The sequence below is a fragment of the Rattus norvegicus genome, assembly GCF_036323735.1.
Source record: "Rattus norvegicus strain BN/NHsdMcwi chromosome Y unlocalized genomic scaffold, GRCr8 chrY_unlocalized_18, whole genome shotgun sequence".
Lineage (NCBI taxonomy): Eukaryota > Metazoa > Chordata > Mammalia > Rodentia > Muridae > Rattus > Rattus norvegicus.
Window position 1 is genome coordinate 113,848 of NW_026947376.1, and position 26,120 is coordinate 139,967.

The window sequence follows — 26,120 nt, forward strand, 5'->3', positions numbered from 1 at the left end:
CTAAGTATACTATCATATCATCTACAAACAGTGCTATTTTTACTTCTTCCTTGCCAGTCTATATACATTTGACCTCCTTTTGTTGTTTGCTTCCTCTGGCTAAGACATCGTGAACTACATTGTATAAATTGTGAGAGAGTGGACAGCCTTGTCATGTCCCTGATTTTAGTGGGATTGCTTCATGTTTCTCTCCATTTAATTTAATGTTAGCTACTGGTTTGTTGTATATGATTAGGAACGGTCCTTATGTTCCTATAATTTCCAGGACTTTTATCATGAAGTAGTTTTAAATTTTTTCAAATGTTTTCTCAGCATGTAATGAAAGGATCATTGGGTTTTTATCTTTGAGTGTGATTATATAGTGGATTATGTTGATGGTTTCTATATACAAAACCATCCCTGCATGCCTGGGATAAAACCTACATGATCATGATGGATGATTTTTTGATGTGTTCTTGGACTCAGTTTGCAAGACTTTATCGAGTATTTTTGCACCAATATTCATAACGGAAATTGCTCTGAAGTTTTCTTTTTTGTTGGGTCTTTGTGTGGTTTATGTATAAGAGTAATTGTGGCTTCATAAAAGGAATTCGGTAGTGCTCCACCTGTTTCAAATTTGTTGTATAGTTTGGACAGTATTGGTATGAAATGTTCTATGAATATTGGATAGATTTCTGAACTAAACCCATCTGATCTTGGACTCCTTTTATGTTGGGAGGCTTTTAATGATTGCTTGTATTTCTTAACAGTTATTGGTTGTTTAAACGGTTTTTCTGTTCCTGATTTAGCTTTGGTACCTGGAATTTGTCGAGAAAATTGTCCTTTTTCTCCATATTTTCAAGTTTTCTTGAATATGGGCATTTGTAGGACAATCTGATAACTTTTTTTTAAATTATTTTTTCAGAGCTGGGGACCGAACCCAGGTCCTTGTGCTTGCTACAGAAGTGCTCTACCATTGAGCTAAATTCTCAACCCCCGATAAATTTTATAATTTGCTCTGATTCTGCTGTTATTTCTCCCTTTCCGTTTATGATTTTGTTATTTTGGAAACACTCTGTGTGCCCTCTGGTTAGTCTGGCTATGGGTTAATGTATCCTGTTGATTTTCTCAAAGAACCAGCATTTGGTTCTCTTCATTCTTTGTATAGTCCCCTTTTTTTCTACTTGGTTGATTTCAGCTCTGAGTTTGATTATTTCCTGCCTTCTACTACACCTGTGAATATTTGCTTCTTTTTGTTCTAGAGTTTTAGGTGTGCTGTCAAGCTGCTGCTGTATGCTCTCCCCTGTTTCTATATGCAGGCACTCAGAGATATGAGCTTTCCTTTTAGTATAGCTTATATTAGTCCCAAAAGTTTGGGTATATTGTACCTTAATTTTCATGAAATTCTAAGAAGTCTTTAATTTCTTTCTTCATTTCTTCCTTGACCAAGTTATCATGGAGTAGAGCATTGTTCAACTTCCATGTATATGTGGGTGTTCTTTCCTAATTGTTATTGAAGAACAGTTTTAGCCCATGGAGTCTGGTAGGATTCATTGGATTATTATTATCTTTCCATATTCTTTTAGGCCTGGTTTTTGATTGATTATATGATCAATTTTAGAGAAAGTGCCATGAAGTGGTGAGAAGTTATATCCTTTTGTTTTATGATAGAATGTTCTAAAATATCTGTTAAGTCCATTTGGTTTATAACTTCTGTTAATCTGTCTATGTCTCTGTTTAATTTCTGTTTCCATGATCGGTCTAATGATGAGAGTAGGGCGTTGAAATCTCCTGCTATTATTATTTGCGGTGCCATATGTTCTTTGAGCTTTAGTAAGGTTTCTTTTATGTATGTAGGTGCCTTTGTATTTGGAGCATAGATATTTATGATTTAGAGTTCATCTTGGTGGATTTTTCCTTTGATGAATATGAAGTGTCCTTCCTTATGATTTTTAATGACTTTTGGTTGAAAGTAGATTTTATATGATATTAGAATCGCTACTCCAGCTTGCTTCTTCAGACAATTTGCTTGGAAAGTATTTATCCAGCCTTTTACTCTAAGGTAGTGTCTGTCTTTGTCTCTGAAGTGTGTTTCCTGTAGTTCAAAACGCTGGGTCCTCATTACATATCAAGTTTGTCAATCTGTGTATTTTTAGTGGAAAATTGTGTCCATTGAAGTTGAGAGATATTAAGGATTAGTGATGGTAACTTTCTCTTATTTTCATATTGAAGGTTAGTTTACGTTTGTGTGCTTCTCTTTGTTTTGTTGTGAAAAGATTAATTTCTTGCTTTATCTATGATTTTACCTGACTCCTTGTATTGGGGTTTGCCAGTTAGTTTCCTTTGTCTTACTCGATATGTAAAAATATATTGTGTAAATTTGGTTTTGTCATGGAATATCTTGGTTTCTCCAGCTATGTTAATTGAGAGTTTTGCTAGATACAGTAACCTGGGCTGGCCTTTATGTTCTCTTAGTGTTTTATGACATCTGTCCAAGATCTTCTGGGTTTCATAGTCTCTGGTGAGAATTCTGGTGGAATTCTGACAGCTTTGCCTTTATATGTTATTTAACCTTTCCCTTTACTGCTTTTAATATTTATATTTCTTTTGTGAATTTGGTGTTTTGACTTTTATGTGATTGGATTATTTCCTTTTCCATTCCAGTCTATTTGGAGTTCGAGTTCGGTAGGCTTTGTGTACGTTTATGGACATCTCTTCCTTTAGATTATGGAAGTTTTCTTTTATAATTTTGTTGAAGATATTACTGTCCCTTGATGTTGGCAGTCTTCACTCTCTTCCATCCTGTTATCTTTAAGTTTTATCTTCTCATTGTGTCCTGGATTTCCTGTATGTTTTGGGCTAGGAGTTTTTTTCGGTTTTACATTATCTTTGACAGTTGTGTCAATGTTTTCTATGGAATCTTCTGCTCATTAGATTATGTGTGCTATCTCTTTTATACTGTTGGTGATTCTAACATCTGTGACTCCTGGTCTCTGTCCTAGGTTTTCCATCTTCAGGGTTGTCTTCTTCTGTGTTTCTTTATTGTTTCTATTTCCATTTTTAATTCCGGGACGGTTTTGTTCATTTCCTTCTCCTGTTTTGTTGTTTTCCCAGTAGTTCTTAAGGTACCTTTTTGTTCCCTCTTTATGGGATTCTACCTGTTTACTTCTGTATTTTTTTACTGTCCTGTATTTTCTTACGGAAGTTGTTTATGAACTTCTTAACATCCCCCATGGTTATGATAAAATGTGAACTTAAATCTAGATCTTGCTTCTCTGGTGTGTTTGGATATCCAGTGTTTGCTTTTGTGGGAGATTTGGGCTCTGAATGAGCCTAAGTAGTCTAGATTACTGTTGTTTGAGTTCCTGTTCTTGCCTCTAGCCATCAGGTTGTCTCTAGAGTTAGCTTGTCTTGCTCTTTATGACAGTGGCTTGACAGTCCTGTATGCTCGTGTGTCAGGACGGCTGTAAACCTGTTTTCCTGATTTCTTTTAGCCAGTTATGGGAACAGAGTATTCTGCTCTCAGCCGAGTAGTTTCTCCTGTCCACTGGCTTTCAGCTCTCCCTGTGGGCAGGAACCAGAAGGAAATTCACATACTTCTCCTAGGTCCTTCTGTGCGGGTGGGGGCACAGAAGGCACAAGGTGTTTCCCTCTTGAGACAGGAATTTGGGGATAGAATAGTATCCTCTGGTTTCCCAGGAGTGTCCGCTCCTCTGAAAGTATAGTTCCCCCACCCTCTGGATTTGTGTGCAGTGAGCTATTCATCCAGTTCATTTCAGATCCAGGCACAGTCTGGGACATGGTGCTCCTACAGTTTTACTCCTCTATATTCCTGGGTCCAGTAGCACTATGCTCTTTTGTCTGGGGCCAGAGATGTGGGTAACAGTGGGAAGACATGGGAGCCTCTTTTCCTTGTAGGCTCAGTATTGTGCACAATACTGGATAATCAGCTCTCTCTCCCACAGCGTCTAGGAGCAGGGAGCTCTGGGCCGGGATGACGAGTTTCAGGAGAAAGCTAGAAACTGGAAGTGCCTGGTCCCAGAAGAGTTCTGCCTTTGCTTGTTCTGAGTCCACCAGTCAGGTCACTTAGAGCAGAAAAGTTGGATTTACCACTGGTCTCAGGCCAGAAGTCATTCCACAGCTGACTTTCAGCTCTCTATGAGAGCCACAAGCAGAAATGTCCTACCCCTACTGCTCCTAGGTCCCTATGCACAGGAGGCCCAGTTGGAGCTAGGTGGTTTTCAGGGGTTTCCACCCCTCTGATGCTCTAAGTCTTCCAATCCCATGAGATTTGGGTGTAGGATGCATTTTGGACTAAACCAGATAAAGATGCAGTTTGGACTGCAGGGCTCCTGTACCTTGACCCCTACTATATTCATGTATCCAGAGGCACTGTGCAGTTTCCTCTTGGGCTAGGGATGTCGGCACAGGTGGACAGAAGTGGCAGTCTCTCCTTCCCTGAGGTCCCAGTATTGCCCACTCTTCTGGGTGATCAGCTCTCTGTCACACAGAGATTCCAGAGGAGTTTCAAATGTTCATTCCCTATCCTGTAGGTCTCTAATCATTCCAATTCTCCTCCAAAGTGTGATGGACAAGACCCCTCTGGTCAAGGGGAGGTACAACAGGCCCCATCAGAAAAAGAGGGCTGCAAAACTACTTCTCTTAAAGGTAATCTCAGTGATTATTCATATTCCACAAATGGATTAATACATGCCCCCTCTCCACCGGAGACTTTAATACCGTTGATAGCTGCCAAAGCAGGGCAGAGAGCTATGTCCAATCCGAAAGACAGTCAAAGATGTCCCCAATCTACATCAAAGTGCCTAATGCAATCTGCTTAGGGTAAAGCGAATTTTAAACCTGATTCTGCTGAAAAAGGGCGTTTCAGAACTTCCCTATTAAACCAAGAGGAACTTAAAAGCCCTCCACTATTAAAAATGAGATTAAATCATCACTTATGGTCCAGAGTGACAAAATGCAGTCACAAATCCCAAAGTGAAACTCATAACGCACATACCAGCCCAAGCAGAGACAAAACTTTCTGCATGTACAACATTAGATCAAGGACCATTGACAATTTCAGAAGGGGCTCTTCAGTGTTCCATACCCAAGCAAGATGTGGTAGAAAATTCTAAGTCCACCAAAGGAATTCTTGTGCCTTCAGCATATAAAAAATATGATCTAGCACCCTCACCATCTCCCCCAGTACTTACAATGTCACTATACAACAGAGAATTATTCAAATATCCTCTACCACCGAAAAGGTCCCTCCTGACTTGTCATCAGGCCCAAAAGAACCAAGTTTATCACAACACATAGTCAATGAGCCATGCAGACTCCATATTTATACAAAGTGCAGAGAAGATACAACATCCCCTACCTCCTCAAGGGACTCTAGGTCATTCTGTCCTGTAAGGAGAGGCTCCAAATTTTTCCACATATACAGCAGAGATGCTAGCATTTCCCAAAACTTAGCAGAATTCTCTGAGTAGTACTCTATCTCTTAAAGAGACTGTGAGAGAAGAAACATCTACAAAAGGAGTTCTACCCACAGCCACATATGTAGAAATGGCTTGCCGATGTGACACATGTACAAAAGATGTTCTAGGACATATTCCATCTGTAGAGAAGGGTATGGATTCAACCATATATGAACCAGGAGTGGGGGAACATGATAACGAAATACCAGTGTCTGTACCATCCTCAACAGCTGAGGAAAGGGATTGCTTGGATTGCATTTGTGCAAAAGAATGGATATGACCTCTGCTAACTTCACAGGTGTCTATACGAACTTCTTAATCTCCTCAAGCTCAGCCAACATCCACAAACACAAAAGACGCTACAGACTCTTCCAAATATTCCCAAAGGGTATCCAGTCCTTCTTTATACCCACAAGCAGACCCAGAACATCTGCAAAATACTTCTAAGGCTCTGGATTTTACCTTATCTCCTGAAGGTGCCTTCGAAGCCGTTTTGCCTATCAAGCAGGCTAGGGAACCTGACACTTCTATATGAAAGTCTGATTCCATTTCTCCCGCAGAAGAAAATTTTCTTGGAACTTCCACAATTACACAACGATGTGTAGAAACATCCTTATCTGCTCATGAGGCTCCCAGATCTTTCACATATGTCCATGATGCTCTAGAAGAAGTCACATCTTCAGAGGCAGCTCTAATACCTAACCACCATTCTGATGTCACAGTCAGGATTTCTACACATATACATGATACATTAAGACATTCCTCATCTGAGAAGGATGTCTGAGGATCTACTGCACCTGAACAGCATGCTTTACAACTATCCCTGTCTACCCAAGTAGATTTATATCACATGTGCACACTGGGAAGAAATAGATTGCATTCTCCCTCTACCATAGTGGACCATAAGCATCCAGTCTCTAGAAACACAGGGTTAAGATTTGATCCTTCGGATGGAGTCTTGAGAACTTTCTCCTCTGAGGAAGACAGTTGTGAATTTGGATATTGTGTCATCTTCTGGAAACAAAAGATACAACTACTCCTCAGGTGAGTCCCACACATTCTCCATCTGTCCATAGGCCCTTTGAATTTTCCAAAAATGACAAAGGAATTTTGGAAAGTTGCCAATCCTTACAAGGGCATACTGGACATTCCATATTATCCCAAGGTGCTCAAGAAACTCACTTTTCTACCAAAATGCATGTTCACCGTCTGCCCAGGGTTTCAGGGAATTTCTTCACACTGCTGTAGGGCTCCAGTAAGTGTTGTCCATGCTCAAAGTGATTTGTCATTGTGCAAATTAGACTTCAAAATTACAAAAGCTTTTTTTATATTTTCAAAGGTCTGAGGGAAAGTCCACATCGAAAAATATCTTTTAGACCTTGTGCCATCAGCCCAAGTATATCAGAAATATTCCATGTCTTCTAAAGCATCCAAAAATCAATCTGGCTTAGCAGTCTTCCTGGGAAACATTTACCATCAGCCGTACAATCCCCAGGACCAATGAAATAAAAAAGGGGTATCTAGAAACTTTACCATCTGCCCAAAGGTCTTTAGAATGTTCAGCAACTTCTCCAAGATCACAGTTAAACCAGAGATCAAAAAAACTAAAGCCATCTTCCCAGGGTGTTTTCCCAAGAACCACGTTTCTTTTTTCTTTTATACCAAGACAAAAGACCAGCTTCCTTCTCCCCATCTCTGATCTCTTAATCCTGTTTGTTCACCCTCCCAAATGGCTCTTTACTCTGAATTAGAGGCCAATTAGTAAACCATAGATATATGGAAGGAATATCTGAGAGACAATTGCTGACGAAGCAACACTTGTTACGTCACAGAAGAAGCTAGGGCTCTCCAGGATACAAGGGATTTTTCATGGAGGGCCTAATGATGATGTCACTGAGAACTGCCATGGCCTACCTGCTAAACAGCTTTCCTTACATTGACCAGTTTCAAGTGTGCCCTTTCCAGTAGTGTCCCCTTTGACACAGGGTAAAACTTCACATGCTACATCTCTCTAAAGCTAGAGATTTCTCTGCTTCATTAGTGGTCACATGCTCTGAATGGAGAAAGTTAGGCAAGGGCTTAGCATGGGTAGAAAATATCTAGGAACAAGGAGTGAAGGAGATTCTTCTGGAGATTAATTTCATTCCCACGTCCAATCCTGTGAAATACAATTCAAATCACTACGTTTTCTCAGTTTCCCATGTGCCAATATTTTCCCTACAGACCTTTAATTTACTGGATATTTTGTTACATTTTTTGATTGTACATTCATTGACAGGGGACATTCTATATATTCCTGCATGAGTACTCAAAAATTTCATTTTTCGAATTCCATTTTTTGCAATAAATTTGGTAAACAAACTTGACCCAGCTATAGCGTGAATATAACAGTGGAAATATTGTGTACTACTTCAAATGATCAACTCCCAAATAATTATAATATCCAAAGATTAACAGACATCAGTTAAGCAAAGACAACAATGACTATAGAATGCAGTTCTATAGTTCTATTACATATCTTTTCTCTAATATCTATCTTCCTGTATTCCCAGGGCAAGACATGAGAGTTTTTCAGTCCAAACGTCAGTTTCAGGGGGATGTGCAGCAAAATGTATTGCTTGAGGTCCAGTGAAACCTCAACTTCAGCAGGTTCATAAGAACAGGAAGGAATCTATTTGGCATTGTCATTTGTGGATCCTATATTCTTGACCTAATTGCACAGAATCCATGTAAATATTCCACTAAAATTCATAGTTGTAGGAGCCATTTTATATATATATATATAAAATCAGGCACCAAAACTGGATAAGATTGATGAAGCTAAAATGTGCATTCTGCCAATAAACAGTTATAGATCTTTCATTAGAGAGACAGCCAGAGCATGTCAAATACAGAAGTGATTGCTAGTGGCAAACCAGATAACTGAAAAAAGACCCCTTGTTTGTAGATGTTGAGAAAGGATTTCAAGAACTGAATGGACTTTCAACCAAATAAGAAAAACAAGTTCAACTAACCTGAGCTTTCTGGTACTAAACCAATATTCAAAGACTGTTTATAGACAGACTTATGGCTCCAACTGCATATGTGGCAGAGTATGGTGATTTTGGGCATCAGTGATAGGATAAGCCCTTGGTTCTCCCTAGTTTTTATTGCTAGTTCAAGGGAATGTCAAGGCTCAGTAAAGGCGTTATAAAAGAAGGGTAAGAAGACCAGTTAGGAATCTTATGGACAAGAAAGTGGGAAAGAAAATAACATTTGAAATGTAAATATAGAAATACCCATTTAAAAATGCTATAAAATTTGCTAAAAAAAATAAAAAAAAAATAAAGAAAGAAAAGAAAAGAAAATTAGCAGCTAATCAGACCTATTGGCTCAGTAATCCAAATGGTCCCTATCAGGGAATTATAGTCAGAATAATACTAGTGGAAAGTCTGAGGTGATGAAGTCCAAATTTGGAGCAATTCTCTCTCTCAAATACCAGTATCAGAACATACTGCTCTATAAGTATCCAAATAATTGAGTAATTTCCTCTGAGCTGAGGATACAATACATGTTTTTTACTTCTTCCTTAGGACCATTTTCTTCTGGGCAGAAAGAATAAAAACGATGAGTTCTAAGGAAAAGAACAGTGTCCTTCACAACACCTGGCCTTTTGGATAAAGATATTAATGATATAAACTCTCTGACTTCCAGGAACCATTAGAAGCAGGGAAGTCAGGATGCTTCTGAGAGGCTCCAGCACCTGAATCCCGTATGTGGAGGGCTAAGGTCATGTCTGTGTCTCAAGTGAATATACTCAACTCCTACCAAGGACTGAGATTTCCCATAATCCATGCATATCTTCCTTTTTTTTTACCAAGACAGAAGGCCAGCTTTCTTTTCCACACCTCTGATTTCTTCATCCTCTTTGTCCTCCCTCCTAAATGGCCCTTTACACTGAATTAGCAGCCAATTAGTAAACCCTATATGTACTGAAGGAATATTGGAGAGGTACATTGAATAGATTCAAGAATGTGATTTGCAGGCGTGTCTCCTATGACACAGTGGAAACCTGTACGTACTACAAATTTCATCTCTCCAAGTCTAGATACTTCTCTTTCCTGTATTAGTGTTTACATGGTCTGAATGGAGAAAGTTATTCAGGGGCTTGGCATGAGTAGAAAACATCTAGGAACATAGGATGGAGGAGATTCTTCTGGATCATAATTCTATTACCAGGTCCATTCCTGTGATATACAGTTCAGTTTCCTAGGTTTTCTTTGTTTCCCAAAAACCTGTATTTACCCTACAGACCTTTAATTGAGTGTATATTGTATTTCATTTTCTATTTGAACATTCCTTGATTGGGGAATTTATATATATATATATATATATATATATATATATATATATATATATATATACATATATATATATATGAATATATATATATATTATATACGTATATATATTCTGGAATATATATATATATATATATATATATGTGTGTGTGTGTGTATATATTCTGGAATATATATATATATATATATATATATATATATATATATATATTCCAGAATGTGTTATCAAATAATCTGTTTTCCAATTCCATTTTTTTCATTGATTTTGGCAACAATGTGGGTCTAGCAATAGAATGAATATAACAATGTAAATATTGTCTACCTACTTCGAATGATAAACTCCCAAATGCTTATTTTATCCAAAAAATAGCAGATATCAATAAAACAAAGGAAAACATTGACTATTGAATGTGGTTCTATTTCCAATTAAGTATCAGTTCTTTCATATCTACCTACCTGTGTTCCCACCATGATTATTTCTTCAGGCCATACATCATACTTAGGAGGATGGGCAGTGAGAGGAATGGCTTGAGGTCCAGTTAAACATCAACCTCAATAGGTTCCTAAGAACAGGAGTGAGATTATTTGCCATTGTCATTTGTGGATTCTACATTCTTTAGCTAGTTGCGCACAATCCATGCTAAAATTCTACCTAACCTCATTGCTGTAGGAGACACCAAATATATATATATTTGAATATATATATATTCAAAACTGGATATGAGTGATGAAGCTATGAAGTGCATTCTGCCAGGTACCGGATATAGCTCCTTCCTAAGAGAGACAGCTAGAGCATATCAAATACAGAAGTGAATGCTAGTGGCAAACTAGTTTACTGACAACTGATATGTTGTTGGTAGATTTTGAGAAGGGATTACAAATGCTGTGTAAGTGAGGGTTCTGAGGGTACCTGGAAGAGAATGTGGGACAAAGGACCAAAGAAGGATGCCAAGACAAGAGTCTGAAAAAGGCGTCAATTTTATTTTTCTCCAAGGCTGAATTTATACCATAAGAGGGTTAACAGAGGGAGGTGGAACTAAGAAACATTTACGCAGGGCAAAACACATGATTTGTTTGGTCACGGATTGATGTTGAAAGGATGGTACAGAGTTTAAAGGTTTGTCATATTATTAATCAGCAGGACAACATTACCATATTTTTATCTTCTTGACCACCAGATTTGTATTAGTCTTCTGCAGCTGACTGGGGATTTTCCATGAACCCAGTCATACTTAACACTAATCATAATAATAACATCTACAATGGAGGGCTTCAAGGGAATTGCAACCAACATCTCCAATTTACATATATTCAAATGTAAAAGTGACCAGTGCCCATGCATGTACTGGAATGCACCCCTTGGAAACTGCGTCTGTCTAACTTGGGGTGTTATTTGTCACATGGCCAAGAGAATCTTGTAGCCAGGGCCCATCATGGGATAAGGCAGCAGCTAATGTCGGCCCTCCTGTCTTAGGCCATTTATTCATGAATATATCATTCTCTATCCATCAATGACTGTCCAGCTCTGCACGCAGGGGTGAGAATTTTTTGGTTTTTCAGCAAAGGCATCAGGACAGTAGGCAAAAAAGAATGATGGCCTCATTTGACTGAGGGACAAAAATGTCCTTCCCTGGACTGGGATGGAGATTTGTAGGTGAACTTGACCCTCATCAAAGCATCGTCGATAGTTAGCCTATGATAATATAAGTGAATAGGTTTTTTTGTTATATTATCTCCCTGTTACTTAACAAGGATGATAAATGATTAAATGTTCAAGGGCCAAAATATATAAGCAAAAGACAAGGAGATAAATAGGTATCCCATGCATGTCCAATAAGGAATAAGCAAACCCCAAATAATTAATGTACAGCATCATTAACTGAAAAATAAATAATGTGTTGATACATAGAAGGAAAAATAGCATGATGATTGACATTTTTTAAAGTCTCAAAATAAATCAAATAGACAATACAATTTGGGTTCCTGCAACAATCATAATTGCATTATCCAAAAAGTCAAATCCTATGAATGGTATTGCATTTTTGAAGAATACATAATTTAGCTGTCCTGGAGTGGGTGTTAGGTTTCTCATTCTTCTTGAAGCGATGCAGTTCTTTGAGGAAGCAGGTCCTTTGAGTGGAATGCAGGCTGTAGATGAAGTCGCGTGTACCTTACGCCATGTTAAGTGCCTCGCTGGGCTCCTTCTTTGGATCTTTTTGCCCAAAAGCAGGTCAGTAAGAATGCACTGTATCTTTTAACAATTTTAAAGTAATTATAATCTCTGTATCAACCTCTGATTGAAACGTTCTAAGACCCCAAGTATATCAATTTAATATTTAAGGGAATGTACCATCCCTTGTTTTAAAATTAGTACCTTCAGAATGTGAATCTGGGACATCCATATTAGCAGGATGGGATATATTTTAAGTCAAATTACAGAGTGTCTTGGGTGATAAAATTCTTAAGAACAGCGGTGAGGTGCCAGGCAAGAATGCTAGGGGGTAACATGGTGAGAGCACGTGGAACAACCAGATAGGTGACAAATAGCATTCAGTCATATAGCTAAATGGGCCAGCTTTCTTGGGGCAAAAAGGCCAGCCCATAATCAGGCACAAGCTTTGTGCCTGTGAAACAAAAATGAGAGCAGAGTGGCAGCTGGTTTGTTACCGGCTGTCTCTCTGGACTTTGATTGTCCTGAGCTCAGCTCAGCTCCTTAGAGTCAGCTCAGTGGCTCTGCTTATCAAGAGACCCAGCCTCTGAAGGACACTAGGCTTCCAGTAAGAATTAATAACAAAAGGATAGAGAGATGGTTAAGAACTGAGTGCTAGATGCCAAGTGGCTGATAAAATAATTGTATGGTTCGTCTACTTTAAGGGGGAAGTTTCTTCCAGGCTGTCATACATGCTAGATGACCTTGCGCCAAAAGACCAGGAGAAAATAGCATTTGAGAATTGAAGGGGGGCTTGCCCAGGGGGTGTTATCCGATTGAAGCCTCAGATATCATAGAGTAAACTATAGTTACAGGCAATTGGTTTTAAGGACGCTTTCGGCTACCATTCCTGAGGCATTGGTCACAATTGTGTTGGGTTTCCGGACTCTTACAACCAATAAATAGATTACTAACATTGGAGTACTGATCTTTAATAGAAGTATAGCCCTCCAAGGACTGCAGTGGTAGCCGTTCACCAAGCCGCCTCACTGAGTTAGAGGGCCATGAAAAAGAAAACATTGATCCTGACCGTGGCCACAGCCTCCAGTTGGAGTAAGCTGAAGAGCCGGTGCTAAGACTTTCTCCTCTTGTCATCCTAGAGTAAAGCCTTTTCTGTCTGGCACAAAGAAGTTCCTCACAGTCTGCTGCAGACTCTTTCTGAAACTATTTTTGGGACTACCCTGATTCCCAACCTGGGGCATTTTGACCACAGGGGAAAGAACTGACTGCTGCAGGAATAGGATCAGAGGCACTGTGTATGTCAATGATGACTAACAAGGAAGGTGACTTAATGCTGAAGACCAACTCCTCACTTGCAATAGGGCCAGCAGATAAGGCAGGTTCCCTGGCAGAAAACAATTTCTCTCAAGCAAATTATTTCCAAGTTAAGCACCAAGTAGACCAAGTAAAACTTCTTGAGAAACACAGCAAACAGTTCCATGATTTCAAACACTATCATCAGCCCAAGTCCAAAAATGAAACAACAGCCAAAAAAGACACTCGACAATACCAAAGAAAAAAACTAGACAAACAAGACCAAGAAAAAGCATTCTATAAGTGAATTCCACAGATGCCCATTACCTTCAATACCTGGCCCAAAATGCAGCTTAACCTTAGCTGTTTCTGGGATGAGGCAGAACATCTGATCCCACCTCCCAATGTGACTCTAGAGTGTCCTCTATATTCCTTTCTCCTCCTAGAGCATCCTCTAGGGCCTATGGCCTGTGACAACAAGCAAGTCGACCTGTCACAGCCATAAGCCCCTTACAGGACCAATAGCGACCACCAAGTGGACTCTAAAACTTCTCCAGTTGGGACTCAAACCCTTCAGACAGCGGGGCATACAACACAAGTCAGCATGAAACAAAGGCGAAACATGACACCGAGACAAAACAGAAAGTAACACAGAACACAAAACACAGATTTGCTCAAGCTTACCTCTGATCTCTTAACCAACTGTGGTCTGGAGGGAGCACAGTCCCTGTGATGCACCAAAGTGCTTTAAGACCCCATAGCCCTATTCTCTGTGTCCTGTCACAAAAGATGAGAGTAGAATGCTTGTCCCATCACTCAGCAATAGCTCTGGGAGGGGGTTAGGGGTGGGAACCAAAGGTCCAAGAAGGAGCAAAGTCTTCCACAAACAAAGAAGACAGACCAGCCTATTAATAGGGAAAGACTTTCTCCTCCAGGACACCTTCAAAGAGCCGCAACTTGGGTGCCTTTTGTAAGTGAGAGATCAGAGGGTGCCTGGAATAGAATTGGGACAAGGGTTCTTGGGACAAATAATGACGTTAAGACAGGAGTCTGACCAGGGCAGCAATTTTATTTTCCTCCAAGGCTGAATTTATACCATAACAGGGGTAACAGAGGGCAGGGAAAAGTAAGAAACATTTACCCAGGACCAACATACAATACTGGTGTGGTCAGGTAATAAGGTGATGTTCACAAAGTATCAGAAATGTCACAGGTTTGTCATATTATTAGTCAGCAGGACAACTTTAAAATAGTATTATTTTTTCTTTACCACCAAATGTGTATTACTATTTTGCAGCTTGGTGGGGATTTTCCATGAAAATAGTGATAGTAAATTCTAACCATAATAATATCATCAACAGTGGAGGGCATCAAGAGTGTCGCTCCAAACAGAACTGAAGGGGCTTTCAACTACATAAGAAAAACAATGCCAAAGAACCAGAGATTTCTGGTACTAACCCAATATTTTGTGCATGGACAGAATTATGGCTCCAACTGCATATGTAACAGAGGATGACCCTGTTGGGCACCAATAGAAGGAGAAGCCCTTGGTCTTTCCAGGTTTGACTCCCAGTTCAAGGGAATGTCAAGGTGCAGTATGGGAGGTTATAGAAGAAGGGGAGAGGGGTCAGTTAGGGCTCATATTGACCTGAAACTGGGAAAGAAAATAACATTTTAAATGTAAATATAGAAATATCCAATTAAATAAGCAATGAATTTTGCCAAAAAATAAAAAAAATGGAAGAAGTAAAAGAAACTGCTACCTAATCTCACCTATTGAAATCTAAAGGATTACTGTAAGGTAATGGTAATCAGAGTAATACTAGTGAAAGACAGATGATGAAATCTCAACTAGAAGCACTTCTCTCTCCCAGATATCAGTGTCAGACACAAACTGCAATATAGGTATCCAAACCATGGAGGAGTTTTCTCTGAGCTAGGGACACAATTCCTGTCTCTCCCTTTTTCCTTAGGACCTTTTTCTTCTTTTCAAAAAGAGTAAAGTCCATGAGCTCTCAGGAAATCAACTGTGCATTTCCCAACCCTTGGCTTTGGGAATAAAGAAATTAATGATATAAACTCTCTGACTTCCAGGAACCATAAGAACAGGGAAGTCCAGATGCTTCTGAGAGGCTCACAGCTCTTGATTCCCATATGTGGAAGGGTCAGATCAAGGCTTTCTGTTCAGGGAACACACTAAACACCTACCCAGGATTCACTGAGCTCTCCAATGGACCATGTATTTCTTCCTTTTTTTATACCATGACAGAAGGGCAGCTTCCTTCTCCTCATCTCGGATCCTTTCATCCTCTTTGCTCTCCCTAAAAAATGGCTGTTTACTCTGAATTAAAGGCCAGTTACAAACCCTAGATGTACTGAAGGAATATCTGAGAAGCAGGTGGTGTCACAACAACACTTCTGACCTCACAGAAGGAGCTAGGGCTCTCCAGGTTACAAGAGATTGTTCGGGAAGGACCTGATGATGATGTCACTGAGAACCTCCATGTCCTACCTGCTGAACAGCTTTCCTTATATTGACCAGTTTCAAGAGTGCCTTTTCCAGGAGAGTCTCTTGTGACACAGTGGAAACCTTTACATACTCCATCTCTCTAAATCTAGAGAATTGTCTTGTCTTCATTAGTGGTTACATGCTACTACCCAAAGACTATACATGAACTAACCCGGGACTCCAAAATCATTGGTATCACTGAATGCCTAGTAGTGGCACCAGTGGAAGGGGAAGACTTTGGTACTCCCAAGACTAAAACCCCAGTGAAGGAAAGTAATATGGTGGTGGATCGGGTTAGGAACACCCCTATAGAAGCTGAGTGGGAAGAGCTAGGAAAATGTAAACCTATAACCTAGAAAGGGAATAACATTTGAAATGTAAATAATAAATTTGCAAGTTAATGAAAATAGAAGAAAAAAAAACACTCCTTCTGGAAGAGGAGAACATATGATTTTCCGTTAAGGATCAATGGGAAGAATTTTGGACAACTGGACAAATGTCGAAAAACCCTATTGAATATTGGAAACATTTGGTTATTTCCGGAAAGTCCTGGGTGGATAGGAACATCTTGGGGAAAAATGGGAGATCCAAGTTCTCCATGTCTAGATAGGGAATGATGTTGGGAACCTGGAATGTGTGTGAATATTACCTGGCCCAGTTTGTCAGTAGAAGAGTCAGCAGAAGGTGGCCCAGGTACAGTGTGGTTTTCTCTGAAACTTTCACTGTTCTCTCCAGCACTGTGGTTTGTAGATGTTGCAGGCACTCTGGCTACCAACTCGTCAAAGTCCAGATTTTTTCAAACCCAGTAGACATAACCCGTTTTTTTTTTTTTTTTCATCTTCCCAAGAATGGGCACTAAAGATGAGGCCACTCTTTTTCTAGTAGCAGGATGTAAAGCAGATCTTCTGGTATCCCTGGTCAGTGTGTTACTCAGTGATCTGCTATCCTTGGTCAGTGGATTACTCATGCCCCAAGGAACCCTCAGAGGAAGTGGAACTGTCCATTTCTTGTTCTCAGTCAGTTTCCTCTTGGGGTCTAGGGCCCTCTTACTGACTGAAGCCTTTATATGATCTTTGAGTTTCTGTAGGTTTTCTGTAACACGAGCATCAGGTTTTTTGAATCTCTGGTCTTCATAGGGTTTTGGGCATCTGAACTTGTGCCGAGTCCATGTAAGTAGTCCTGGAGGTGCAAACTTGCTCGGGTCTCTGCTCTTCAAGTGCTTCCCCCATTGAGGAATGATGTTGTAATCTGGTTCGGGGACACTGAAGGCGGTCTCAGGTGACGTAGGCTGGGAACCCTTCAAGTGCTTCCCCCATTGGAGTCCGGTGTTATAATCTGCTTGGGGGGACACTGAAGGGGCTTCCAGGCTGTGGAGGCTGGGAAATCGGCAGTGCATGGTCAGAGGGTAAAGTCCCGGATGAGGCTCGCTGGCCTCTCTCCACACATCTGGCTGTTTAGTCGTTAAGAAAATTGAACAAGAAATCGTGAATGGGCTACTACCACGTAAGGGGCAGTGAATGTACTTGCCCAGAGGTGAGTCTTGGTGAACATCAGTTGAGCTGTATCCTTTGAGTATGGGTCTCTCTCCCGAGAACTGTGGACAAGTCCAGAAAGAAAAGCAGGGGAATCTCGAGTGAACCTTGATCTCAGGAAACAAAGTTGGATAGGGGCTGTCCTCGAGTTAGCACGGGGCAGTAGCGAGGTCTGCACGGACCAGTTGCGAGGTCTGCACCGGGCACTTGCGAAGTCTCCACGGGGAAGTCGCAAGGTCTGCATGGGGCAGTTGCGAGGTCTCCAAGGGGCAGTCTCGATGTCTGCACGGGGTAGTGACAAGGTCTGCTGGGGCAGTCACGAGGTCTGCGTGGGGCAATAGCGAGGTCTGCACGTTGCAGTCGCGAGGTCTGCACGGACTAGTCAGGAGCTGCCTCACTTGTCAGTATTTGTAGTAGCGGCGCGATCATCCAAGCTTTCTGATTGAGGAGGAACCCTATCGACTCTCTTCCTTTGAGTCCAGAGTGCTATCTGCTCTCTGTCAGGGGCCGAGATAAGGGATTCTGGAAGGAGCAACATGAATGGAAAGGGAAAGGGGTGCTTAGGACATTGTGCGGTCAAGCGAATATTACAACAGGATAAATCGCTCTAACTGGAGGCCATCAGTGGTGCAGTGATGTGTCTTGGAACATCATAAGCAAATGGGAAAGGCTGATCCAGACCCTTGCTCCTCAGAGACTGCAGGGACTAGAAAATCACTGGTTGACTGTGTTACGGAATGAACATGTGAGGATGTGAATAGAGCATAGAATGCATGGGATTGATATTAGAATTCCATGTGACTTCCAGGTGTTACTGTGATGCTTCTGCCTAGATGTATCACTATTTTTTCTTGTCCTAAAGCTCTTAATATTCTTTCCAATATGATAGTTTTGAAATATTGAGTATGCTACACAATGGAATGTATTTTTTCTAGTCACATGTATTGAAATTCTAAATGTCTCTTGATATCTTACGCAGTTGCCAGACTAGAAATCCTGGGATGCTTTCAATACTGGTAAGCTGATTGAATACAACTGTTTGCATTACAAACTTTTCTTTTAAATAATTCTTTTGGTGATCCCCAATTAGATTGTGCAAATGCCTCCCGCCTTTTACAGACATATCTACAATCACCCTTGCTTGGAGAAAGGAGTTAAGTGTTATGCCTTCTTTGAATGAAGAGAAAGATCTAAGGCTACACTCCTCAGAGAAACAAGCAATCAGGAACTGTAGGAAGAAATATGCATCTAGGGAACAATAAGTGTTCCAAGCTAACCTGAGCAGTAAAATAATGTATGGAAAATACCACTCCTTTATAATTATTATTATTATTATTATTATTATTATTATTAACCATTGTATTTGTTTTCATTTCAAATATTAACCCCTTTCCAGATCCTGTTAATAAACTCCATCCACCACATACTCCTCCTCTTTGTTTCTAAGAGGGTGCCTCCCCAACTCTCCCAATCATTCTTGCCTCACCCATCTAGAATCACCGTTTTCTGAATTGCTCTTCTCTAGGACATCAAGCATCTAAAGGACCAAGTGCTTCCCTTTCCACTGATGTGAGTTGAGGCTGTTCTCTGCTACATATGTAGGGTACCAGACAATGTATATTCTATAGTTGGTGGTTAGGGCCAGGGGTACTCTGAGGGGTCTGGTTAATTGAAATCATTGTTCTACCTCTAATTACAATCCCCTTCAGATTCTAAATCCCTTCCCCTACATCGTCCATTGGGATCTCTAGGTTCAGTTCAATGGTTGGCTTTCCTGGCAAAGCCTCTCAGAGAACAGGCATATCAGACTCCTGTTTGCAAGCACATCTCAGCAACAGCAACAGTGTCCGGTTTGGTGTCTGCAGATCTCTGGAAGGCCTTTCCTCCAGCCTCTGCTCCATTTTTGCCCCTGCCTTTTCATTAGACAGGGATAACTCTGCTTTAATAAGAGCTGGGTGACTGGTCCCATCCTTGCACTGGGGGCTATGTCTATCTACTGCAGGTGGTTTCTTCAGGTTCAATATCACTGTTGTGTATGTTGGCTAATGTCATCACTGTTGGGTCCGGGGAACCTGTCGCATCCCTAGTACCTGGGACATTCTAGAGAGTACCCCTTTACCAGTGAGTACATGCTATGTGCCTTTATTTGTGATTGGGTTACTTCACTCAGGATGATATTTTCTGATTTCATCCTTTTGCCTATGAATTTCATGAAGTCATTCCATTTAACAGCTGAGTATCAAACCATTGTGTAAATGTACCACATTATATGAATCTGTTTCTATTTTGAGGGACATCTGGGTTCTTTCCAGCTTCTCTCTTTTATAAATAAGACTGCTATGACCATAGTGGAGCACGTGTCCTTGTTGTAGGTTGGAGCAAGTTTTGGGTATGTGCCATCGAATGGTACAGCTGGGTCCTCAGGTAGTAAATACTATGTTCAATTCTCTGCAGAACCTCCAGTCTGGTTTCCAGAGTGGTTTTAAGAGCTTGCACTATCAACAGTGACAGAGTGTTCCTTTCTCTCCACACCATTGCCAGAGTCTGTTGTCAACTGATTTTTTATCTTAGCCATTCTGACTGGTATGAGGTAGAATCTAAGGATTGTTTTAAATTGCTTTTCCCCAACGACTAAGGATGTTGAATATTAGTTTAGGTGCTTCTCAGCTGTTCAATATTCATCAGTTGAGAATTTTTGTTTAGAACTGTAGCCCACTATTAAATAGTGTTATTTGATTCTCTGGAATAAATCTTCTCCTTGAGTTTTTTGTAAATATTGGATATTGGCTCTCTATCAGATGTAGGATTGGTAAAATCTTTTTCCAATCTGTATGTTGCTGTATGAAACTAAATACAGTGGTCTTTGCTTTACACTAACTTTGAAATTTTATGAAGTTCTATTTGTCGATTCTTGATCTTAGAGCAAAAGTAATTGGTGTTCTATTCAGGAAATTTTCCCCAGTACCAATGTGTTCAAGGTTTTCCCTGCTTTTTCTTTAATTAGTTTCAGTTTCTCTGGTTTTATTTGGAGGTCTTTAATCCACTTTTACTTGAGCTGTGTACAAGGAGATAGGAATGTATTGATTTGCATTCTCCTACATTCTGTCCTTCAGTTGAAACAGCACAATTTTTATCCACTGAATGATTTTAGATCCTTTGTCAATAATGAAGTGGCCATAGTTGTGCGGGTTCTTTTCTGCATCTTCAATTCTATTCCATTGATCTACCTGCCTGTCTCAATACCAATACAATACAATTTTTCATCACGATTGCTCTGTAATACAACTTGAGCTCAGGGATGGTGATTTCTCCAAAATGCTTTTTTTTCAGAATAATTTTCTCTATCCTGTGATTTATTTTATTGCAAATAAATTTGAAAACTTTCACTTTTATGTTTGTGAAGAATTGATTTGGAATATTGATGGGGAATCCATTCAATCTATAGGTTGCTTTTGGTAAAATGGCCATTTTTACAATATTAATCCTGCCAATACACGAACATGGGAGTTCTTTCTAATTTCTGAGATCTTCAATTTCTTTCTTCAGAGACTTGTTTTCTTGTCATATATATCTTTCACTTGCTTGGTTAGAGTGAATCTGAGTTATTTTATAAGCTTCTTTATTATTGTCAAGGGTGTCATTTCCGTAATTTCTATCTCAGCCTATTTCTCTTTTGAGTAGAGGAAAGCTACTTATTTGTTTGAATCAATATTATATTCTGTCACTCTGCCAAAGTTGTTTATCAGGCTTAGAAGTTCACTTGTGGAATTTGTGGGGTCACTTAAATATACTACCCCATAATCTGCATATAGTGACATTTTGAATACTTCCTTTGCAATATTTATCTCTTTACCTCCATTTGTTGTCTAATTACTCTGGCTAGGACTTCAAATACTATATTGAAAAGGTAGGGAGAGAGTGTGTGTCCTTGTCTAGTTTCTGATTTTAGTGGGATTGTGTTAAGTTTCTCTCCATTTAGTTTGATGTTAGCTACTGGTTTCCTGTATATTGCTTTTACTGTTCTTCAGTACGGTACTTGAATTTCTGATATTTCCAAGAGTTTTACCATGAAGGGTTAGGTTCTATAAAATGTTTTCTCAGCATCTAATGAGATGATTGCTTGTTTTTTTTTCATTGATTTGTTTTTGTAGTGGATTAGACTGATTGGTTATTAGGTTCTGTATATTAATCCATTCCTGTATCTTTGGGATGAAGCATACTTGATCATGATGGATCATTGTTTTGATGTGTTCTTGGAATTTGCATGCAAGAAATTTACTGAGAATTTTTGCAGGGAAATTCATGAAAAAAAATGATCTGAAATTCTCTTTCTTTGTTGGGTCTTTGTTTGCTTTACTTATAAGCATAACTGTGGCGTCAGAGAAGGAATTGTGTAGTTTTCCTTCTATTTCTAATTTGTGGAATAGTTTGGAGAATATTGGTATTAGGTATTTTATGAATGTCTGAGAGAATTCTGTACTAAACCTTCCTGGTCCAGGGATCTTTCTGTTGGGAGACAATTAACGACTGCTTCTACTACTTTACGAGTTATGGGAGTATTTAGATGGCTTATCTGATCGTGATTCAACTTTGGTACCTTGTATCTGTCTAGAAAATTATCCATTTAATCCTTACTTTCCAGTTCTGTTAAGTATAGGCTTTTATAGTAGGATCTGATAATTTTTTGAGTTTTCTCATTTTCTATGGTTATATCTCTATTTCACTTATGATTTTGTTATTTTTAATTTGAATACTAAGGATTTACCTGTCTTCTGGATTTTTTTAAAGAACCAGCTCCTGGTTTTCTTGATTCTTTATATAATTCCTTTTGTTTCTACTTGGTTGATTTCAGTCCGGAGTTTGAATATTTCCTATTGTCTAGTCCTCTTGGTGTATTTGTATTTTATTAGTTCTGAGATTTCAAGTGTTCTGTCAAACTGCTAGTGTATCATAGCTCCTGTGTCTTTGTTGAGGGTCTCAGAGCTATCAGTTTTTCTCTTAGCATTGCTTTTTTGTATTCTCAAGTTAGGCCTTCATTTTCATTAAATTCAAGAATGTCTTTAATTTTTTTTTTCTTTATTTCTATTTGAATAACTTCTCCTCGAGTAAATCATTCCTCAGCTACCATGTATAAGTCGGTCTTTGGTTGTTCTTGTTGTTACTGTAGACAATTTTTAGTCTGTAATGATCTTGTAGGATGCATGGAATTAATTCAATCTTCTTGTATCTGTTGAGGCATGTTTCGTGATGGATGTTATTGTCAGTTTTGGAGAAGGTACCATGTGGGACTGAGAGGAAAGTGTCAGGAGCCATAAGAGGACAAGCTAATAACTAGCAGGTGGTCATCCTCAGATGGACAGCCTTGGATTATTTTATAGTCCACAACTTGTTTGCCCTTATTAAGCAAGGCTGTAAGGGATACATTTTGGGAAATTTTCCTGCTATTGAAATGCTATTCCTGTTGTTATTATTAGAAATATATAACAATCATTGAGTAAGAGCACACCCACTTGGAGGAGATCTCTTCAGAGCTACGAAGTTGTACTGTCCTGTAGTGATGCTATACAGACAAATAGATCAATTCTTTACACTTAATAATGATCCTACAATAATTTCTAATATTATATCAATGGTTATTAAGCTCTTTTATAGTGGGACTGCTAGAAGTCTCTTTTTATAGTCAAAATTGCAGTGAGAACTCTGCCAGTCTACCAGGTGTCACCAGTTAATTCTTCTGAGATAGTAAACAGACTTTATCCTATTCAGAACCCATTAACAAGGTTGTAAAACAGTTATCAAGAGTCATAAAAAGAGAAGAAATGATTTGTTACAGGTGCAAGGACAGATGATAAGATATTGACTGGGTTTATCTGTAAATAACTTCTCTATCAACTATGGCTTTAGACCTTCAGTGAACCTATAGAGCTGACACTGGTGATGAATGTTTAGCCAGATAATTACTCCTGATAAATATTCATGTAAAAATTCTCGGTTGTAAATTGTATTTCAATTTATGCTTTGATCTTTCATATGAACTAGAGATGAACTTTGTAACATGTGATCATGTATTCTGAAATATGTTTAAATGCTGAGGAGAAAGAAATAAACACAAAAAAGGACTGAGAGAGAAGGACTGAACTGGAAGGACAGAGACAGATGGACTGAGCTTGAGAGGGGCCGAGCTGAAAAGTCAGCTTTGAGCTAAGGAGAACGGAGCTTAGTAGAACAGAGCCAAAAATATCTGGGCTGAGAAGAAATGTAGAAAGGTATAATGTAGATACTATAAGTAACATAAGAGGGCAATCTGCAGAATGCAGAGGAGATGAGGAAAACAGAAGAAGCTGGAAAGAGCGGAAGGTGCAGTCTGGTTTCTCCTTACCATGGGACAGAACAGGTCATTTCTTAATAGCAATGCAGGCTTACTCTTATCAAAAGGAACAAGGCTTTTCTCTTACACACTTGGGTTTAATTCACTTAGCATTAAAAGGGTCGAAGTGATTTTTTTCTTTATGTAATAAAGATTGGAGCTCATCTTTCTGCACTGGTGCTTGGTCATTTGCTCCCTATGCTTATGTAAGTAAGAATATCTGTGTAAGTATGTAATTACAAGAATGTATGCATGTTTGTGTGTGTAAGAGTGTAATTGTGAGAATGCGTGTAAGTTAGGCCCAGGTGATTTTGAATGGAAATATATAAATTCACGTTTATGGAATCCAGTTTTAAAATTACATGTTTATGCATATTTGGCTATGTAAAATACTGACATCATTTGTGATTCAAATATACTAACAATTTGATTATACTTACCTTCATTAATATTTAAACTACTCCTTGAAGATATTTTAATGGATAATATCAAAATATGTTTATAGGAATGGTACATTAAATACTTCTGTTAATAGTCAAAATAAGGAAATGCTTCTGATATTTATGCATTTTATTATTTGATTATGAAAGAAACTGAATGATCTTAGATTTTGTAATAATGTTTAAAAATTATTTGTTCTTAATGTTTGTTGACAGAAGATAGTTATCAACGAATACATATATACAATGTGCCACACATTACAAAAGCAATGTGCCACACCTTTGTAACATAAATAGAGCAAATTAAATATATAATTTATGAACTAAAGGTGAGCAATCATGTGCAAAAGCAAGATATATCATTGAGTCTACCTACATTTGGAGTTAAGAGATGATTCATGCTTCCGTGTATTTCTTTCTAGACATCTAAAGAGATAAAATTAGTGTGGAAATAGCTAAAACTGCAATTAGTATGCTTCATGTAGTATACATATTTAAACATTGCTTTTGAAAAATTATACAGTACATACTTTCAAGGTTATATATACAGCATAAACAAAAATTCACTGTGTCCATAAATTATCAATAACACTCAAGCAACTTTCTCTTTTCATATTATATTTGAATTATCAAATATACATATGTAGGTATTTAACCACACACAGGCACACTCACACACACACACACACACAAAACCACACAATACTTCTAAAAATTTAAAACAGTTTAGTAAATAATAAAGTCATTCAGACAAAATTAATGAAAAGGGATGAACTAAATTTACAATAAATTGTCCTCCCAAAAGTATACTTTCTAGCATATAAAATTATTGCCTCATGATTTTAAGAAAAATAAGTATGGGGCCAATAAACTTAATCAGATCCAAGTTGGACTTAGCATTCAGGATTAGAGTAGAAACTGAAATGTATTGAGAAAAATATTAAATAACAGGCTTTAGCTCTACTTTTTCAATTATACAAAAAAGTCTGAGAAACAGTGAAATGACACAACATGTAAAATTGCTTTCTATTAAGAACTGATATCTAAGTTTAGTATTCATAGTCTATATAATAAACAGAGAGAACTAAATCTCACAAGTTATTTCCTGGCTTAAATACAATTTTCTTGGCTTGTGAATATATCCAGAACCAATCAAAACAATGAAAATGGATAGACGCTGTGTTACAAGTAAGAGATATTTTGTTTATTTGTTAGGCATGAATTTATTTTTGTAGCATTTCTTCCCAGGTTTCTGTTGGGTATTTTATAAATCCTCACTTTGGTGTGGTCGATGGTTAAATTTAACTGAATATGGCTGAATATGACAATATGATAGAAATGGATCCTTGGGGCAGAGAATACCTTTGGGTTCAACCTGGTTATAATGAAATGGCGGTCAGAGTGTACAAAACCAAACACAAGATAAGGAACTGTGGCTTCAGATACAGGGCTCCTTATGAGATTTCACTTTGTAATGTTGGAAGAATTCTTCCATGATATCATGAGATTGTGCAGTGAGACGGCCTTTTCTTTATTCCTGTAATGAAAGCAAATACTTGTTGTTTTCAGTTCCCTCAGAGAGCTTGCTAGGTTACTAGATCAATCAGGAACTCGGGATGAGGGATTTAGGTGTGCAAAATATGATGTTGGTATTGGATTTCTTCTAGATATTTCTAGGGAAGTGACTTCATATGATTTGGAATATAATCAAATAAGACCTTGTTAAAGATGAAGAAAGCACTGGGTGTGCTGGCACAGGCCTTTTATCTTAGCACTGGGTAAGAAGAGGAAGGCAGTAGAACTCTAAGTTCAAGGCCAGCTTGGTCTACAGAGAAACGGAAAGATAGGGTTCTAGTACTGCCAGGGATATAAAAGAAACACTGTCTCGAAAAAAGTTCAGTTACAACTTCTGTAGTATACAAAGAAAAAAATCTCATTTTATTTTAGTAAGATGTTAATAATTTTATCTTGAGTCTAATGCAATATTTTAGCTTTAAAATAATGTGAAGG

General features: G+C 38.7%; 1 long non-coding RNA gene across 1 annotated transcript in view; it reads right to left on the minus strand.

Annotated features, from left to right (window-relative positions):
* Nucleotides 1-15,975, minus strand: part of LOC134484608 (uncharacterized) — a 103,115-nt gene extending 87,140 nt beyond the window's left edge. Inside the window, exons 1-2 of the long non-coding RNA XR_010062111.1 lie at nucleotides 15,471-15,975; nucleotides 10,256-10,362 (exon numbers count right to left, since the gene is read on the minus strand). This is a non-coding gene — a long non-coding RNA (uncharacterized LOC134484608). The remainder of the gene's footprint in view (nucleotides 1-10,255; nucleotides 10,363-15,470) is intronic.
* Nucleotides 15,976-26,120: the final 10,145 nt, after the last annotated feature.